The 17,099-nt window shown below is 36.1% G+C and overlaps 2 long non-coding RNA genes across 3 annotated transcripts; one reads left to right on the forward strand and one right to left on the reverse strand.

Annotated features, from left to right (window-relative positions):
• Positions 1–910: 910 nt before the first annotated feature.
• Positions 911–4,836, reverse strand: LOC147841463 (uncharacterized). Its single transcript, XR_015504472.1, has 2 exons — positions 3,523–4,836; positions 911–3,207 (listed from the first exon to the last, which is right to left on the reverse strand). It is a non-coding gene; the product is annotated as an uncharacterized LOC147841463 (long non-coding RNA).
• Positions 4,837–8,142: 3,306 nt separating this feature from the next.
• Positions 8,143–16,749, forward strand: LOC141376860 (uncharacterized). Of its 2 annotated transcripts, none has more exons than XR_015504470.1 (3): positions 8,143–9,456; positions 11,109–11,188; positions 11,602–11,995. It is a non-coding gene; the product is annotated as an uncharacterized LOC141376860 (long non-coding RNA). The 2 variants fall into 2 exon arrangements; XR_015504471.1 differs by lacking the exon at positions 11,602–11,995 and adding an exon at positions 16,606–16,749 and having other exon boundaries at positions 9,012–9,456.
• Positions 16,750–17,099: the final 350 nt, after the last annotated feature.

The raw sequence follows: 17,099 nt of genomic DNA on the forward strand, positions 1-17,099 counted from the left end.
AAAGCGACGCCAGCAGAGAAACGTCTGGCAGATCAGGCTTTCCTGGATGGAGACGGATGTCAGGGTTTAGTAAAACCTGCTCGAGGAATTAGACTCTTTATCCCAGCAGGTAGAGCTATGGTTTTCGGGGAGTTTGACTTTTTGTTTTATTGTAAGGCAGTTTTGTACTTTTTAAATGGCAAATTTGCAGCTTTCAAATTGTTTAGTTTCCATCACAGCAGGATGATGGTAATTATAGCTGTATTTTTTTTTCTTCACAAGCAATCACAAACAAGTTAGTCAGAATCACATGGTATATCAGGGTATCTGCTGGGTCTTAAAGTTTTAAAATGTCTTAAATTTCAATAACCAAATTTTAGGCCTTAAAAAATGAAATATTGGGCCCTATCATACACCTGGCGCAATATAGAGCAAGACGTTTTCGCCCCGATGCGATATTTTCAGACCAATGCAACCTTAATTTTCCAGCTTTCCGGCACATTGTTTAAATAGCAAATCCATTTGCGCCTTGGGGATGGGGGGTGGCTGGGGAATAGCGGGGCGTTAGTACCCCCGGATTAGTTCTTTTACTTATGGCAAATATTACTGTATTTTAATACCTTAATATGACAACTAGATTTGTATTAGTTGTGTGAGATTTGAAGCACTATTGCAATTGCTTTACCAGCCCTCCTTGGCTTTTTCAGATCACCATCTGTTTATGTGCTTGAAAATGTATCTTATCAGCCTGATATGCTACTGTTTTTTCTCGAATACATGTCTATTGTCTAAATCACTTTAGAGTAGCTTGTTTCACAAAGTGTTTGCGGTTTGTTCAAACTACTTACTGAATAAGCTGAAACAACAGACAACAGTTCTTTGTGGGACAACTGAATTGTTCTATGTTCATTCATTCATTCATTTTCCTGTCAGCTTAGTCCCTTTATTAATCCGGGGTCGCCACAGCAGAAAGAACCGCCAACTTATCCAGCAAGTTTTTTACGCAGCAGATGCCTTTCCAGCTGCAACCCATCTCTGGGAAACATCCACACTCACATTCACACACACACACTCATACACTACGGACAATTTAGCTTACCCTATTCAACTGTACCGCATGTCTTTGGACTGTGGGGGAAACCGGAGCACCCGGAGGAAACCCACGCGAACGTGAGGTGGATTTTGTGCTCTTTGGGGTATGAGGTTGATCTGTATATTCGGGTTGTGTGTGTGTGGTCTGCTTGTGGACTTGCATACCATTTGAAGAATTAAGGTGCTATGTAGAGTTAGAAAGGGGAAATGGCCTGAGTAAACAACTAAGGGTCACAAGAAGTGGATGAGAAGAGAGCGGGAGAAAGTCTGAGTAAACAACTATGGTGTCACAGAAAATGGATGAGAATAGAGCAACACATGTGGAAACAGTTAAGTATAGATAGATAAGATATATGGTTATCAGGTTTGGGTCAAGGGTTAAAACTAGGTGGGATCTTGTGTTACAAATGTAGAACAATGTAAAAAAACAGCTGCAAAAGAAATATAAGCAGGCCAGAACATCAGTGAGACAGAATTTTTCAGACAGAGATGCTCCTGGGGGTCTCCTGAAAATTCTCCTTTGTTGTCGACAATAAAGTATACTCTTCTGATATTCATAACCTCCAGACTGAGTTGGATTCATGGAGAGAAAAACCAAAAAACCACTACAAACGCAGGGAGAACATGCAAACTCCACACAGAAACGCCGATTGAGCCAAGGATCAAACCAGCGACCTTCTTGCTGTGAGGCGACAGCACTACCTACTGCGCCACTGTTTCGCCCTGTTCTATGTTTAATGCACTTAAATTTGTACGAACTAATAAGTTAACTCTTTCATGTTTTCCCAACTCAAATTGACTTTGTGGAAACAATGTTTTTTTATTATTATTATTGTAGTTGTGACAAAACCAATTACTCACGTTTTCTCAAATCTGCAGTGCAGACTTCCAAACTTTCCAAACCAGTCGTATCCATTTAATTCAGTTCATAAAGACCTGAAAAAAATCATTGCTCTGACACATACAGGTGTGCGCTTTGAAGCCTGTAGGATACAGAAGCGGTGATCTCTGGGAATTAAATCAAAGTGAGAAATGAGGAAGGAAATTGAATTAGAGACTTCAATTAATTTCCCATTTCTGAACTCTGTATCCTCTCACGTTTAAAGACGGCTAATGGAGTGATGGACAGATGGAGTGGAAGTGCACTTTCATTTGTTTCTCCTCTTCATCCTCAATTATCTCGCGTTAACGATGGAGTCGATAAAGATGTGTTTAAAGATCTTTAATTAAACTAATGTAGAATGAGATGTAGCTCGCGTGCATGTAATGAGGCCTGGAATCAAACGGCAGGAATGTACGCAAATGAACGGTAAAAACTTCATCTTGTTTTTACTGTAATTAGAAATGACAAAAATCTCATTATGGTACAAACCGACGTTGGCAGTGGCGAGTGGAGTTCTGTAAGCGTTATTTAATCAAACTATTAGATTTGCATACATTTGCAATTACATTCGCCACCCATCAAATGGATGAGGTTCACATAAGATGATTTCTGATCAAAACTTTGCAAGGTCGTTTCATATAAAAGATGAGTTATGCAACCGTATGATGTCGGCAAAATGTCAAGGTTCATGTTTGTTAAAGGAAAGACTGATGATGTCTGAGATTTATTATAAAAACCAATGAATAAGCAGAAATGTTTATAGAGATTCCTCTGTATCACTAATAGATCTCTTAGTCATGACTGTACATGATTGCATCCAAGTGTATTCATTCAATTCATCTTTATTTCTATAGCATTTTTACAATGTAGATTGTGTCAAAGCAGCTTAACATAGACGTTCTGGTAAAGTCAAACTATGTCAGTCCAGTTTTCAGAGTTGAAGTTCAGTTTAGCTCAGTTCAGTTTAGTTTAAATTTCACTGTTGAAAGTCCAAACACTGGATAGTAAATCCATTGATTTCCCAAACCAGTACCAAACCAAGCAAGCCAGTTGCGAGGAACAAACTTCACCAATTGACGAAAGTGAAGGAAAAAACCTAGAGAAACCAGGCTCAGTTGAGCATGACTGTAACACAATTCTTTGGGTGGGAAGAAGAAGACAGGGTCAACGTTGAGGTAAGTGACAATTTTTATTAATGTTCTGTGACAATGTGCTGTGTTGATCAACATCAAGGGGTGCTGCTTGTCGCTCAGCTCTCTCTCCCGACTGTTCCTCCCGTTCTCCTTAAGAAGGGTGTCTCCCCAGCCCAATCACTAGAATAAACAGGTGTTATTTATTATTTCTGATTGGCCTGCTGATTAGCCGCTGGGCTCTGAGCATGCTCTCGCCCCTTATTGGGTGTTCGATCATGCTTACCTCCCCACAATGACCATTTCTCCTCTGGCCAAATTTCTTGTGCAAAGCTGCAGTCTAGCTGGAGAACGCTGGATGTCCATCTTGGAAAAGCTGCTGGTGTGAGTAGGTCACCGGCAGGTGCTCAGGCTGGCCCTCCGGATGAATGGGAATACTTGTCTGTCAGAGGGTTTTTTTCAGGAATCAGGCTCATGCTTTCCACTCCTCCGTGACCGCCACAGAATCTGCTCATGATACAGCCTAGTTCAGGATTATGGATACCTCTTGAAGTGCTCTGTAGTTAGCGTCAACTCTTCCTAGGCCTTTGATAACATCAATGTCGCTGGACAATCTAGCGGCCAACTCACACGGGACATCAGCGTCAATGCTTTCCTTTCACTTTGAAAGGGTGACGTCAGGCATTGGCGAACTGCATTGTGAATCCGTCAGCACCGCTTCAGTAGCATTGCTCACTGCAGAAGTTGGGACTTTCTCAACTTTTCAAGCGCCAATAGAAGTGTCAGCCAATCAGATCGCTGTATGCAAATACACCAGCTCAGACAGTGGCCTATTGCTGACTAACTTCATTGGCTGACGCTGCTATGATGATCTTGTCAGCCCCAACTTCAGACACGCCCTCTGTCAAGCGTTGACGCTGAAGCCCAGTGTGAAGCATCCTCAGGTCGAAATAGAAAATAAAAAAATTAAACCCAATTAAATCATCATAGATACAGTCAAAAAAATATGATGCTTGTTCACACAGCTCATTTAAAAATAGCTTCTTGAGGTTTTTTAGGAAAACTTAATTGTTTTATGTTCAATCCACTTAAACTTGTAAAAATAATAAAGTTAACTTCATCCGTTTGTCTTGGGACATCATGAAGGAATTGTGTGGAACCCAGCATTTTTCACAGTGTAGTGTACATATTTATTCCTAAAGTAGCTATATGTGTGTATTATTTTTACTGCCAATTTATGAACAGCTTGCAGCAAAAACTAAAACACAAGACCTTGCTCAACTTTCTCTTCCATGTATTTAAATGAAGGACTTGAGGCGATTTTGCTGAAGGAATCAAAAGGATGTGACATTTGCACACGTTCTGTCTCTTGTATATTCTAAGGCGAATTAAGCGAATGCTTATAATGTTCAACATAATGCCGAAAGAGCTATTCTGTCAAGCTAGGAAAATAAATTAATTGAGTCTAAAGTGCCTGTATACTTACGATAATAAGAACATATTTTATTTTCTTCCCCCAAGCATTTAATCTCAGTAACTAATAGCAGTTTTGTATGTAAACACTAATATGTGATCTATCATGTTTAAGGAGGAGTGCTAGTGAAAAACACTTCATATCCAGATGTGCGCATTTATAAGCAGCTTGTCTTTTGTGAGAAAAATGGCCCAAAAATGAAATTTAACTCACTCTGAGAAGTCAACAATACACATGAGGAGGAGGAGGCAGCACTATAGAAAATAATTAGTTCATTCAAAAATGAAAAGTCTGTTATTAATTACACACCCTCGTGTTGTCCCAATACCCTAAAAATTCCTTGACCTCCTTAGATTATTATTATTATTATTATTGTTGTTGTTGTTGTTGCTATTCATTTATTCATTCATTTTCTTTTCAGCTTTTCATTTAGCAAATGATTAAAAAATGATTAAAAGCTGTTTGCGATTTAAAAGAGATTTAAAACAAATCACTAGCCACTAGTTGTTAGATGGTAAAGTACAAACTTCATGAAAGTGCAGTTTTGAATGTTCCATTATACATCCCAACTTGGCCAAAGTAGTTTGTGGGAGGGTCCCATGGGAGGTGTGTTCTATAAACAGGCAGGGGGGAAAGGTAAACCAAGAGAAGGTATACTAAGATGAAGACTACAGGAGTTGGTTATATATAGGTGAAGAGCGGGGAGGGTCATTAATAGATGTAAAATGTTGGAAGGGGGCAGTTGGTTGTTGGCTGGCGTATGAAGATAAAAATGGTGGGGTTTGGGGGTTGTCTATGTGGGAGAGAGCTTGAGATGTCCGCATTATTCACTGCAGGCTTATTCTGAAAATGTTCCGCTGATTCACATTTCCGGAGAGCGCCAAATACGTCCTAGGGGCTATATTTTTTGTTTAAATATCCACCGAATCCACCAGAGGCCAGTGTGTGTGCTTTTTCAGATCTGTAATTTCTCCCACGAGTGCCATTCTCGCCTGCTGTTTTTGCCTAAATCCACCAGAGGCCGCTGTTGACTAACTGTCGACTGAATGACTGACTGATCGACTGACCCACCCTCTTCCTTCCCTAAACACAACCAATAGTGTTTTCAAAAGCTCTGATTGACTCTCCCACATTTTACCACATTCTCACCATGTTATTTACTTGTTTATTTTATTTTTTAGTTTCTGTTTTTGTTATATCCGCCTTCTGGAACTGTTATTCACCAGACTCCAACCCCATCATCACTGTCAAACTCTCGGCGTCTCAAGTTCGCCGACGTACATGGCAATCTAACTGGACAAACTGGTAACAGTGGGAAAGCCTTCCATACAGAGGTAAGCTGTCAGCGCGAAAAGGAACGGCATCATACCACTCCATTGCGCTCGTTTTAAATACAAAAGGCAGCCATACATACTTCTGGCTACATAATTTGCAATCATCAGAAATCATCAGGGCTACATTTTTAGAATGAGCCTATGTTGGCATTTTTCCATGATTTCACTATTAGGGGGCCAGAATGGGTGTCCAAGTTTGTAGACAGCGGGGCACTACACCCCCATTCCTGAAACCCCCAACAACTGTCACTCTCCTTCCTCTTGTAAACCCTAACTGTCCAGAAATGTCTCAATCCAAAACTGACATGCTCCACTTGATAACAGAAAAACACACACTTTTCAATATTTCCCTGAGATGTTTCAGACAAACGGCGATGAAAATAAAATCAGACAGAAGAATAATCAATCGTGGAGCATTTGCCTACTGTAAGAAAGAGCGAATATTTCTGCCAGCCGCATTCTCAGAAGGGCAATCCTGCATAATATCTTCATCTAATAACTGCCATTTCTTTAATGTGTGCTCTTCCCTACCAGGCTTCTCAAAAAGGGTTTGAATAACTACCTTTCGAATTACCTGAGAGAGTCGTTTCTGTAATGGCTTTTTAATCACCTTGAAAATCACTATTCCATCACAAAAACTTTCTCACATGATGCCGAAAAAAAAAAAAAAAGTTTCCTTTGAATTTAATGGGCTTGGCAAAAGCATCTCACAAATCACTCGCTTACAGTCTCTCTACCTCCATCAATCCTCAGTTTTACTCACAGACCAATCTTATCCATTTTTGACAAATTATACTGCAACCACATTAAGAGAAACATAATGAAGAGCAGGGTATGGATTTGGTTCATTTAGAGTGTGTGTGTCTCTTATTGTGGTTGGTCAAACAAACAATGCAAATTGAGCTAAATCCATAAATAGATGTTATTAGTCTCAAGGATCTCTAAACGTGTTGATGTGGATCCACCGTTAAGGAAAACTAATAGCCAGCGCTTTATGCTTGGAAGATTTCTTGTCTCGGTTTCTTTTGTTGGTAAACACTTTTTAATAAAGAATTAAAGAGAAAAATACCAACACTTTAGCTTACTTCTCAGTTTGTTTGTTTTTTACATTCAGTCAGTGAGCCTTCTACATTAGGCACGTTTTTAACCCTTGTGCACTGTTCAAATGTACTACCCTTGTTTTGTTAGGGATGAAACCATCCACTGAGTTAAATTGCTGTAAAAATGCATCAGATTATTATTTTCTTCAATTTATTTTTTGCATAAATCTGTTTATCGAGCTCAGTCCTGATCAAACCAACTAAATTATTTAGAAAATTACAGGATTTTAATTGATGTCACTGAATTCATGAAGAAAGCACACAAAATGCCAAATTGTCAATATAGAAAGTAATTGTGGAGAGGATTATTTTTAATCTTTGATCACAGTCTTAGACATGTGTAGGATTATTAACAGCATTGGCTTTAATACATTATTAGATTTGAATTTTTTCTCACTAATTTACGCTTGGTGGCTGTTTTTGGCTCATTAGTCTCCATTATAACCACCTTTGATAATGCATATATACACAGGCTTTGTTTTCGTTTACTCCATGTAGTTCTGAGAGCTGTGATGCATATTTAGATTTTCTCAGACATTACAAGGTAAGTGTGTAAAGGCCACTCACAGACAAACATAAACACTTTAATTTGCTGTTACTACATATAAAATCCAGAAACTAAGCTTTTCTTTCAATGGTCTATCTAAAGGGTGAATGGTACCAACTGACAATCAACAGTAAAAATTACAAATTTTCCCTCTTCCCAACAGGGAAAACCAGCAACAATCAAAACTGAATAATTATATGATGTCATGGTTTTGTAATAAAAAAAAATGTGATTATAATGGAAGCCAGTGGAACAAAAACAGTGACCAACAGTAAATAAAAAAATCCAACCCACAATTACGTTTTATATTGAAAACATCTCATTTTGTTGCAATGCAGTGACATCCTTTAAAAATTTAGCAATTAAAGAGTTAAAATTCTGTAATTTTCTAAACAATTAAGCAGTTTTGATCAGAACTGAGGTTGATTTAACAAATTTATACAAAACAATTTTAAAAAGTATTAACCTGATACATTTTTACAGGAGTTTAATTCAGTGGATATTTTCATCCCTAACATAACAAAAGGGTAGTACATTTGCCTAGAGTGTATCAGTTTTTTTTTTTTAATCAAAAGTATTTACTTAAAATATGTGTCAAAATAAGATTTGTGACCAAAAATCATTCTGCTAGGTGAAGCAGAAAAAGATACGGCCAAATTAAGATTCAAAATCACCCAAGAGAACATGAAAACATTCCCAACAGCACATAAGGGTCAATGCTGAGCTCCTGGAATACATGTAGATCTGAAATTCATTTTTAATGCTCACTATATGCAATTCTTCGACTCATCAGCAGATTTCTGATCAAATATGCCCTCAACATCTTGCAACTATACATATTTAACAACGCAAACACGGCTGGATTACAGAACTGCGACAGCAGTGGAATGTAAATGGCTTGTTTACTCTGCGTATCTGCATAGATAAGCAGCATTAACCCTGTTTTCGCTTTGCCTAACATCTTATCAATGAACATAGTGGCTCCATTTGTTAAAGAAATATTCGGAAACAGAATTATTTATTGATATTTCTTTCCCTTAATGGTTGTTGTAAAACTAACTGAACCATACCTGTCAACCTTCCTGTTTTTGCCAGGATTCTCCCGTATTTTACCATTCTATCCCGCTATCAAGTATTTTCCTGTATTTCCACCAAATTTTTTATGTTTCTATGAAAAGTGAAAGTACCATCAACATAAAGCCAATTTCAAATGTGATATAACTGCAAGAGCTGTTCTGGAGATTTGTGCTTTATTTTGGCTTGAAAGCACATTAAAATTAATATTAAAACGGCAGCATTCACTTCATTTCCATTAAAGCTATGCGTCAACCATCGCCCTTCCTATGCAAGTTCCAACCCAGGCATATTCTGATTACATATACATTTCTGAAGAAAGCTAAATACATCCCAGGAGGAAGGTTTTTTTTTTTTTTGCAGTTTTTTTGCAGTTTTTGTTTTCACAAATCCACCAGAGGTTGCTGTGTACGCTTTTTCAGATCTAAAATTTCTCTCACAAGTGCCATTCGCACCTGCTGTTTTGCTGTACATCCACCAGAGGTCGCCTCACGACTGACCAATTTCCCCCTTCCTTAAACTCAACCAATAGTGATTTAAAAAGCACAGATTTAGACCTTCCCTAAATCCAGCCAATGTTTTCAAAAGTAATCCAGAAAAAGAAAAGCCCTTACGGCAGCCTGATTTTTACCACATTTTCAGATTGTACCACATTCTCACGCTGTTTTTAACTTGTTTATTTTGTATTTGGCTTTTGTCTTACCTGCTTTCTGGACCCGTTCTTCACCGGACTTGAACCCCATTGTCATGGTCAACTCCTCTCTATGTCTCAAGACCTCTGACGTACGTGTCGAGCTACCGGACTGACTGGTAGCTGTTCACATGGAGGTAAACGGTCAGCTGGTAAGTAAGAAAAGGAAAGGCATCATATCAGCCTATAGCGTTGACGAAATGCAGCTATTCACAGCTCTGGCTACATAATTCATGATCTCCAGAAACATAGGTCTGAGTTTTTAGAATGAGCCAATTTTGGCAATTTGAAGAGGAGCAAAAGTGAACACTTTTGGATTTGGAAGTGTTTGTAAAAAGACAAATACACTTATTAATATGTAAAAATGTCTGTCCTGGCATGCTTTATGTTAAACACAAATAGTTTTGCCTTAAATGAGCACAAACAGTTATGAAAGGGATCAAATGCTTTCATTATAGATCTTTGGATTTATATTGTGACTCCTTGGTAATCAAAGAAAACAGTCTATCAAAATAAGAAATTCACAGCTCTTCACTAACTATACTAACTTTAATCAATATTTATACAATGAAATAAAGTGAGCGGCTTGATTGTATGGCTTGATTTAGTTTTATAAATAGACCATTGCTTTTTATAGGCTAAACCTATTATTTTATTTTCAGTTTGTTCTGTTTGTTAAGTATTCTATCATTTTAAGCTAATTTCCTCCCCATATTTGAAACAGTTTGCAACTAGGCTTATGGCTTATAGTTATACAGGGAAGGTATCCCGTATTTTAGGTGTGAACTGAACACTGTAATAATGTTGTTGTTTTATTAGAATTTTTTAGGTACTGTAAAATATTATCCATTAATTAGCAGTTTTTCATATTTTGTGATTCATGTGTGTTTAAGTATTTTCCCTGTTTATTTAGGGGTTTTAAATGTAGTGTGGGATCTTGATCTTTCTTCCAACAACTTATAACCTTAGGAAGTTAAAAAAAAAAAAGTGTCTTCTATTAAGATTTTGAAAAGTTTAAAGTGATATTTTGCTGTCACTGGGGTGGTTCCTTTTCAAAAGGTACACATTTGTACTTAAAGGGTCCATATTGGTACGTCAAAAGTTTATATTATACCTAAACATTTTAAGAGGAACACTTTTATACTTTTTAGGTACTAATATGTACCCTCTGAGGTACAAATTTGTACATTTTGAAAAGGAACCACCCCAGTGACAGCTTGCGCACCTTTATTTCTGAGAGTGTACAGTATGAAAATCTTGTAGTCTTATTTCTCTATATATTATTTCTTATGCCTTATATTATTTCAAACTACTAAAATGTCAATAAAAGTCACTTTGTTAAAACAAAGAGTTGAATTTTTAACATCAAAAGTCGACAGAGCAGAGATCAAGACCCCATAATGCAATTCACAACCGTAAATTAAATGGCAAACACTTGTTAATCACATCATGTACGGAAACTGTTAACTAACAGGCATTTACTACAGTGTATATAAATTTTAATATAATCAGACAGCATTGCTTCAGTCGTGCTTAGGACCCTCTTAAAGATTCAATTGTGGTAATATTTAAAAAAATTATAACATTATTAGGATTACGATTGCTTTTTATTGACAATATTTTAGGTCAATGCTTTATCTCAAGCTAACACACCAATAAAGGCATTGAGTTTTCATAGTCCAGAAAGCACTTGAAGCTTTATCTATGTCTTCATTCCTTATAAAAGTGTTTACAGACTTGATGCAGGCAGGAAGAGAACACTGTCTTTTACTTTCTCTGAATGCACCCAAATCACTGTTGGCAGGTGGAGCTTTGAAGAATTGTTGGAGAAAATGATGGTGCCTCAGGCTTCAGCCCCCCTCCAGCCCTCAGAAGTGTTTGCAGGTGAGCTGGGGATTGGACTTTAGTGTGTCAAGACAAACGCTCAAGTGATGATACCACACAAAAATTTTAATTACGTTCCCCATATTGTAAAAGGTTAAATGTGTCATTTCTGCCACTGCAAAACTTGCAAGAGCAATTTATTTATGATAATGCTTTCAATACATCGGCCATCTTTTAATAGCAACATAAGAATTTTGCTGGTTATTTTTTTTTAAATAGACAATTATTTATTTTTATTATTTATTCAATTAACTTTATTTATGGGTCAAAATGAGTCTCAGTTTGTAGTTTCATCAAATTTAATTTACAAATGTAGCTTCATATGCATTGAAAAAATGTCAAATTCAAGCAGAGTGTCCATTGTTCATTCATTCATTTATTTTCTTTACGGCTTAGTCCTTTTATTAATCTAGGGTCACCACAGTGGAATGAACCGTCAACTTTTCCAGCATATTTATGCAGTGGATGCCCTTCCAGCCACAACCCATCACTGGGAAACACCCATACACTTCATATACACTACAGACAATTTAGCTTACCCCATTCCCCTATAGCGCATGTCTTTGGACTGTGGGGGAAACCGGAGCTCACAGAGGAAACACACAGGGAGAACATGCAAACTCCACACAGAAATGCCAACTGATTCAACCAAGGCTCAAACCAGCCAACTTCTTGCTGTGAGGTGAGAGGACTACCCCCTGCACCACTGTGCTGCCCAAGTGTCCATTGTTTCAAATTATCGTTGTGAAAAATAAATTTCCTTTTTTTCATTCTGTATTTTGGATCAAAGAAAGCCTTGATAAGCGCAAAACCATAAAAATAAAAATAAAAGTTTTAGCGGTAATGTAATTGAAACTTTCTTCAATTCTTGCAAGTCAGAGTTTAACCCAGGCTCATTCTGAAAACGTAGCCCTATATACATTTCTGCACTGAAAAAAAAATATGTCTACAAAATAGTTGCAAACAATTTTTATGAGTTGTGTTTAAACTATCAAATTAAATTTAGTAAAGTTCAACTTAATTTGCTCATTTAAATTCAGCCCAAATAAATTGTTTACAACCACTTAACTTAAAAATATTTAGTAAATCCAAGGAATCGTTTTTGAATCAATTTTTTGAAATTTTTTTTTTCGAGTAACCAGTAACTTTAACAACAAGCGTGTACACTTCCTCTCTTCCTCTTCTTCTGTGTTACAAGCGAGCGTCGGAAGCTTAAAGTTGTGTAGCGCCATCTAACGTCAAGGTGTGATGTTGTATACTCTTCTGCTTGATGCCATTAAACATCGCTTGGGTTTGAATGCAGAAAAACGTCTCGTAAAACGCTGACGATAAACGCAAATGAAAAGCGCCCCGGTGTGTAGGAGCCTTAAAAGAGACAAACATAAATGAAATAGAAACAAATAATAGACAAGTATAATATATATATATATATATATATATATATATATATATATATATATATATATATATATATATATATATATATATATATATATATATATATATATATATATAAAGATTGAAATGTGTTAAAACAGTTTATAAAAGAATGAAAAAGAAAAGAAAGACGTAATAGTGCGATCTGTCGAACGTAGCATAGTGCTCATTTCAGGAAAGGCACAGTTAAACAAATGGTTTTTTTTTAAATTATAACAGCTTCCGTTGCATGCATAGTTTGAAATTACCAACAAATAGTTTTTTGGTGAACTGTCCCTTGAAGCTTGTATAAAACCAACCCAAACATTATTATTATAAATTATTATTACTAGTGGCACCATCAGTGCCTTTTCAATCCAAACTGTTCACGATATCTCAAATCAATGACTTCCCGCTGGAATACTTATAGAGTTGCCATTTTCAAACAACTTCTCAAACCCAAGGTCATCGCTCCAGGTTGCCTTATGGAGTGCAATTCAAGCATTAGAAGTCAGAGACTGTGAGACTGAAGCTGGTAAATAACATCCTTAAAGACCATAAATATTTAATAGGTTAGTTCCTGTGCAGCAGAGTAAAACAGGGTAAAGGTTGAGCTGGAGCTTGGAGATGATGTGGAGACGGAGCTCTGACTGGCTCAAAGGAGCGGCAGCAGAATGCAGAATTAGCGCATGTGTGATATGGAGCAGCGCTATATCTGAATGTCAGCATTCTCCACATCATACGGCTGTTTTCATTACTGCAGGCCTGTCCTTCTCAACTAAACGATACGCTTTCCGCTCTTCGCTCAGAAGTAATAAATTGTAGATATGCTGTTTTATTTGCAGTTTGAGGAGACGTTAAAGGCAATGCGAATGCTGCATGCCTTTTTAGAGAGGTTGCTGTGTTATGTTGACAGAGAGTTTAGACTGGACTGTATTTAGGGGTATTAGAGTTAGGACATGGCACAAACTGTATTCAGATCTACAGCTAACAACTGAGCACAAAATACATTTGGGCTTTTTATTGACCACATCAGTTGGGTGTTTGTTTGTTTGTTTGCTTGCTTACTTGCATGTTTGTTTTTATATTTGTTTTCATTGCTTGCTTTCTTTCTTTCTTTCTTTATTTATTTATTTATTTTCATCTCTTTTTTCTTTCTTTCTTTCTTTCTTTCTTTTTTATTCATTCATTTGTTTATTTTTTTAAATATTTGTTTTCATTTCATTTATTTCCTTTTATTTTTCTTTCTTTCTTTCTTTCTTTCTTTCTTTCTTTCTTTCTTTCTTTCTTTCTTTCCTTCTGCCTTTCTTTATTCATTTATTTATTTAATTTTCTTTTTTTCTTTCTTTATGTATTCATTATTTATTTATTTATTATTCATTTATTTATTTTCATTTCTTTCTTTCTTCATTTCTTTCTTTCTTTATTTTTTTGTTTATATTCATTTCTTTATTTTTTGTATATTTATTTATTTAAATATTTGTTTTCATTTCCTTTCTTTGTTTTTTCTTTCTTTTATTTGTTTATTTATTTATTTTTTTATATTTCATATGTTTTAAACCCAGACTTTTTCCATTATATGTGATATTCTATAGAGATTTTACATTATACAAATATTTCAATAATAATAATAACACCAAAAAAATATTTATTATTGTAAATGTGTGAAAGTATGTATTATACATTTTTGATATTTTAGTTAAATATTTTTCATTTTTAGGTTGCATATATATATAATGAATGATCTGTCCAATGTGTGTCAATAATTTCATTATAAATATTGAAATCACACTGTCTGAATTTTATTGTTTATAACAAATAACATATCAGATTATTTCTATTATTTATATACAAAATATGTACAAAAGTGTAACTAAAAACTGAATTATTTTTATTATAAAATAAAATACAATTGTAAATAGATGTCTTATAAATGATAAAATTGCACAATATTTTTTTTGTTGTTGTTTGTTTGTTTTTTTATTTTCATTTATTTATTTATTTTTTGCATTTTTGATCAACTAAATTAGCATAATGGATTAAAAAAAAACATTTTAACCTGTAAAGTTTACTTAAAGCTTATAACATTAAAACTTACAACAGTTAAAACTCAATTAACATTTTTAACATTTTAGTCATTTTTGTTTTTCATGTATATTAGACTTCTAATTAAAATCTGATAATTATGTATTTTCATAAGAATATCCTATTCCTCCTTGACAGGAAGCCCTGTTTAAGCAATACTTTCTCTAGTAAAAGCATACTAAATAGGCATGGCATTACAAGAAGTAATGATCCACTATATGCTATAATGTGAATGATGGCAGATGTGTGTATATGTATATAAAGGTCTGATTAGCTAAATGGAAACCTGCTGGCTCAGCTCAGGTAATATAAAAACACTTAGACCGAAGACAATGATTCAGAGTGGCAGTCAGAGAAAATGCATGTGCCTGTTTCCATTAGAGCTGCTGTTGTTCGTCAGAGAACAACAACCCCAACACTTTTCATATTTTTTTTTCCACCTCTGATTCAGCCAAATGAATGATAAAGACAGTAAATGTGCCAAAGTCTATCATCAAATATCTCCAGCATATGTCACTCCGGTGTGTCATTTCTACTAATAAAAGTATAAACTGTATTATTCCGTGGTCTGTTGAAATTCTTGATTCTCATTGGCTTGAAGATGCACAGTGCAAACATTTAAGGTACATGTTAATTCAAAATTACATTATTTATTTTGCTAGCGCACATTGTTATTATTTAGGTGAAAAATTAAGTTAATCCATCTTTAATTCTTCTGCGTTTAGAGTGGCAGTCCTTCTATGTTGACGTCAGTTTCACAACTTAAGCCACAATAATCTTAACCACGCCCCTACCGTTAGATTGCTATAAAGTAATGATGTGCAAAAACAAAGCCCCGCCTTTATTGAATAAACCGTTTCACTTTGAAGTGCATCATTACACTGAAATAAAAGTCTCTGCAACTTCTTATTGACACAGATTTTAATATAAAAGTAGTTCTAGTCAGTTTTGACCACAGTTCAAGATGTGTGGTTTCCCTCAAACATCAAAAATGACCATAGTAACTCAAAGACAGTTGACGCAGTCTTCATTCCTCTACGTAATGTCGATGACCAAGGAGCCTACTGAGGATTAACCAACTCAGAAATATGCTTAAAATATTTTTGAAGAAGTAGCTAATTCATATTACTATGAGCTATTAGATATAGCTGTGTCCATTACATGCATATATGCAAATCGGCCCCTCAGTCACGCACACACTCACTGTCCATCTGCCTGTTACTGATTCAAAGCAGGACTAGGAGACCTAACATGTCATATCTAACAAAAATTAAGTCAAATATTGCTCTGCAAGTATCAAAACTATTTTTTTATTTATTTTTTATTTTTTTTACAGTATTTAAGAAAATGACCACAGAAATAATAGGATAATGAAATGCTTTTGGATGGCATGGTGGCTCAGTGGTTAGCACTGTCGCCTCGTATCAAGAAGGTCACTGGTTTGAGTCCGGACTGGGTCAGTTGGCATTTCTGTGTGGAGTTTGCATATTCTCCCCGTGTTCGCGTGGGTTTCCTCCGGGTGCTCCAGTTTCCTTCACAGTCTAAAGACATTCAGTATGGGTGAACTGGGTAAACAAAATTGTCCACAGTGTATGTGTGTGAGTGTGAGAGTATATGGGTCTTGCCCAGTGCTGGATTGCTGCTGGAAGGGCATTGACTGCGTAAAACATATGCCGGAATAGTTGGTGGTTCATTCCGCTGTGGCTTGCTCTTATAAATAAGAGACTAATCTAAAGGACAATGAATGAATGAAATGGTTTTGGGGTTTGCAAAGGATTTTAAATGCACTCCGTTTTGTGTTGGGTGGTTCTTTGCCTCCACGTTGAGCATTTAAAATCATTTTACATGTCCACACTTTCAAATATTTGAATAGAGGCTTGGGACGACACCCAAACATGTATTATTCTTCATGTCAGGAAAGAGACAGAGAGAGATAAGGGTCAGAGCATGGTGTCTAACCCGGCCTCATAACACTCCCGGCTTCATTTTAAGAAGAAATTGGGTTTAAAGCTGTGGAGCTGGGGTGGCAGAGGGGTGCTGAAAGCCGAGAGAAAATTAAGGTAGGTCATGCTTGGTTATTTAGAGGTGTTTGGTCTTAAGTTGATTGGATAATTGAATGATTGTCAACAATGAATTAGCCTTGTCAAAACATCTGCGTGTGCTCCTCCTAAAATTTGTTTATAAAACATCACTTAACACATGGCAATGCATTGATTATGCCTTAAGCCTCCTTTCCACTGCACACGACAAACGACAAGCAACAGATCGGAAGTCATTCATTTCCAATCGAGAGCAGTCCCGGTGCTGTGTTGAGTTCCGATCATCTCCGTATGCGGAAAATTCGGATCTGAATTGAGCTGCGGATCTGTTGAAATATTTGAACTCCTGCGACTAGACCGTATGTGACCTG

Source organism: Danio rerio, chromosome 12 (assembly GCF_052040795.2).
Source record: "Danio rerio strain M-AB ecotype USA chromosome 12, GRCz13ab, whole genome shotgun sequence".
Classification (NCBI taxonomy): Eukaryota; Metazoa; Chordata; class Actinopteri; order Cypriniformes; family Danionidae; genus Danio; species Danio rerio.